We start from the raw sequence: 4,020 nt of genomic DNA, 5'->3' as shown, positions 1-4,020 counted from the left end.
TCTCGATCTAATTCCATTGAGTAGTTGTCTTGGGAAAGAAGCTACTCATACTTGGAATCCTTCGGAGCCTTGGGAAAGGAATGGAGGATTCATGCTAGAGAAGCTTTCTCACAGTGGATTGGATTGGGGTTTGGATGGATATTGTGACATGTAATCCTACCAAATTGTGGTTCATGAAATTGTGTGGTATAATCAGTGACCAAGCATCATCTCTTCTTATGAACATTTAAACCAAGGGATTGGGAATTTGTTTGTTTTTAGAGAGCATTGGTGAGCCAAGGAATTGGGATCCAATCATATAAGATTGCCAAGCAAAATTCAATGAATGCATTGGTTGAGGAAGAGATTTACATGTTTTGATTCGGAGATTTCAATATCTCCTAAACCCAATGAATTCCCCATTTCTGATTTCCACTTTCTCTTTACATTCTGCAATTCAATTCTTGCAATCATCCCCATTCCCTTTTAATTTCAGCAATTTACATTCTGCTCTTGAATTCATGCAAATTTAAGATTCAGCCATTTAATTTTCTTGTCATTTACTTTTCCCGCCAATTTTACATTCCGCAATTCTCATCTCAAATATTGATTCCGCTCAACTAGAACACACTTCTAATCCGAATTGCTCACTCAACCAATCCTTGTGGGATTCGACCTCACTCTATTGTGAGTTTTTACTTGACGATGATAACCGGTGCACTTGCCGGAAGGAATTTTGCCGATCGTGCAATTTCCTAAATCGTAGCATAACACGTTTATGCGCATCAAGTTTATGGCGCCGTTGCCGGGGATTGGTTTTCGATTGACAATTCTCAAATTGGAAGCTAACTAGATTGAGCAATTTTCTCTTGCTTTGTTAATTCTGTTCTAGATACTTGTTGAATTTTAATTTCTGCACTTGGTTACATGCTTTCTTTCTTTACGCCTTTAGATTCATGCAACTAACTCACTGACTCACTAACTGTTTGATTTAATTCCTCAATTGATCTAACCATACTCTTTCATTAACCAAGAGTATTTCACTTGTTTGTGTTTGAGCTGTGTTCTTGTATGACAGGTAGGAGAGGAGAGACATCAACTCCTCCGTATACCGAACCAGAGAGGACCCTTCATAGACTTAGAAGGGAAGCAAGAGGGAAGAGAGTAGTGGGAGAAGAGGAATCTGAAGGAGAATCTGAGGACAATTTTGAGGAAGCTTTAGATCTCAACATGGATAGAGAAGTTCACAACCATGAGAGAGCTGATGGAAACAATGCCATCCCTGAGAGGAGGGTTTTGAGTTCATACATAAACCCAACCTCAGGGAATTGTGGTAGTAGCATCCAGAAACCACCCATTCAGGCCAACAATTTTGAGCTCAAGCCACAGCTAATATCATTGGTGGAAAATCATTGTTCCTTTGGAGGAAGTGCTAATGAAGACCCAAACCAACATCTCACAAAATTCTTGAGAATTTGTGACACTGTGAAGTCCAATGGAGTCCAGGAAGATGCCTATAAACTGCTCTTGTTCCCATTTTCACTTAGGGACAAAGCAGCTAAGTGGCTGGAATCATTCCCAAGGGGGAGTCTAACAACATGGGATGAGGTGGAAAGCAAGTTTCTGGCACGTTTCTACCCTCCACAAAAGGTCAATAGGCTTCGATCTGAGGTCCAGACTTTTAGACAACAAGATGGTGAAACTCTCTACGAGGCATGGGAAAGATTCAAGGACTTGACAAGGAAATGCCCACCAAACATGTTCCATGATTGGGTGCAACTGCACATCTTCTATGATGGGCTCTCTTATGAATCAAGGAAGGCTATAGACCATTCATCAGGAGGTTCATTGAACAGGAAAAAGACTGTGGAAGAAGCCATTGAAGTGATTGAGACAGTGGCTGAGAATGAGTACTACTATGCATCAGAAAGGCACAACACTAAGGGAGTCATGGAACTGAACCAGGTTGATACAATTCTAGCCCAAAACAAGGTGTTTGCCAAGCAACTAGCAGAACTTACCAGGCAATTAGAAACAAAGCAAGTGGCTGCAATCCACACACAAGATCAAGAGGAAGTAGGCATTGAAGGAAGTGATTGGGAAGAGGCCAATTATGTGGGAAACCAACAAAGGCAATCATATGATCCACATTCCAATACTTACAACCCAGGCTGGAGAAACCACCCAAACTTTGGGTGGGGAAACCAACAAACCCAACCACAAAACCACAAACCTTACAACCACAACCAACATAACAATTCCACATACCAAAACTCCAACCAAAGATCATACCAAGCCACACAAAACACTTACCCCCAATCATCATACCATGACCAAAGTAATCAACCTACCCAACCCAATCCGAACCAACAATTTCAAGATCAATTAAACCGGATTGAAGGAATGATGGCAACCATGAGTCAAGACATAATTGAATTGAAAAGCTTCAGGGATGATGTGAGGACTACCTTAAGAAACCATGGTGAAAAACTCAATGGATGGAATCTCTGGTAGGAGAGCTATCTCGACAGGCCCCAAAATCAACTGCAGTGTTCCCTAGTGACACAGAAAAGAATCCTAAAGGGGAACAAAAGAGAGTAAGATGGGAAGAATGCAAGGCCATCACCTTATTGAAGGAAGTCTCAGAAGAAGAAGGAATCAGGCCCTCAGAGCATGAACCGGAAATCTTGAAAGAAGGTGTGGAAGAAGTTAAGCAGGAAGGTGGAACTGAGCAAGCCAAGGAACTGCAAAAAGGCATGATGGAAATATACCAACCAAAAGCACCATTTCCTGAAAGGTTAGGAGGAGGTGAAAAAAAGAAAACCTATTCAAGGTTTCTAGAGACATTTAACTCTCTTCATGTCAATATTCCTTTTCTTGAGATTCTTCATCAAATGCCCACACACATCAAGTATTTAAAGGAATTGTTAAGCAAGAAAAGAGTTTTGAAGGGAGGACAAACTGTAACAATGAACAAAGAATGCAGTGCTCTCATCAAGAAGGACACCCTCTCTAAGAAAACGGACCCAGGAAGTTTTCATATCACTTGCATCATTGGGGAAACAAAAATTGACAGAGGATTCTGTGATCTAGGAGCTAGCATAAATGTGATGCCTCTAACTCTTATGAAGAGGCTACAATTGAATGAGGTGAGATCCACTGATGTAATCATACAACTGGCTGACAAAACTCAGAAGCAAGCTGAAGGGGTAGTTGAAAATGTGCTGGTGAAAGTGGGAGATTATTATTTCCCCACAGACTTTGTCATTGTGGACATGGAGGAAAGCTATTTACACCCTATCATTCTGGGCAGACCATTTCTAGCCACTACTAGAGCGCTCATAGATGTAGAACAAGGAGAGCTAATTCTGAGAATACATGATGAACAGCTCATTTTCAAAGTCTTCAACCTGCATCTGAACCTGAACCAGAATTTGAAAAGCCTAAAGATGATAGTAGCCATCCGTGTTTGGAGGAAAGTAATCCAGCAGCTGAGACTCTAAAACCGTCATTAGAAGGCAAACAAAAGTTGCAAGAGTTAGAGCCACAAGAATCAGTGGAAACAGATCAGAAGGATCCTCCTGACATAAAGGTCAATGAAGAAATCCTCAAGAGAAAGGGAAGAGTGATAGGGAGATTGCCAAGAGGATGGAGAAACAAGAAAATTCCCACTGAAGGTTTTTCTCCGGGAGATAAAGTGATCTCAAGTCATTATCTGCCAATCCCACCTGGCCTCAAGACCATTCCTTCCCAGCTCCCTCAAGTGTTCACAATCAAGAAAGTTCTTTCTATGGAACATTTAGAGGTCATGAATGAATCAAGAGGGGACGTTTTCATAGTGAGAGGAGAGGACGTCAAGCACTACAATCCACCCTAACAAGGGACAACCGTCAAGCTAGTGACGTTAAAGAAGCGCTTCATGGGAGGCAACCCATGTTTTTAGTATCCTTAATCTTTAGTGCTTTGCTTTACATCTAATAAAGTATGGTTTCTTACGCATGAACTTGAATCCTCAGGACAACTATTGATTAAGTGCACCAA

The 4,020-nt window shown here is 41.2% G+C and overlaps 1 non-coding gene across 1 annotated transcript; it reads right to left on the bottom strand.

The window, feature by feature from the left end:
• Positions 1 to 1,635: 1,635 nt before the first annotated feature.
• LOC112753898 (small nucleolar RNA R71) lies at positions 1,636 to 1,739 on the bottom strand. Its single transcript, XR_003178260.1, has one exon. It is a non-coding gene; the product is annotated as a small nucleolar RNA R71 (small nucleolar RNA).
• Positions 1,740 to 4,020: the final 2,281 nt, after the last annotated feature.

Source organism: Arachis hypogaea, chromosome 15, assembly GCF_003086295.3.
Source record: "Arachis hypogaea cultivar Tifrunner chromosome 15, arahy.Tifrunner.gnm2.J5K5, whole genome shotgun sequence".
Taxonomy (NCBI): Eukaryota; Viridiplantae; Streptophyta; class Magnoliopsida; order Fabales; family Fabaceae; genus Arachis; species Arachis hypogaea.
The sequence above is the reverse complement of the archived record's forward strand: the minus strand, read 5'-3'. Positions and strand labels throughout refer to the sequence as shown.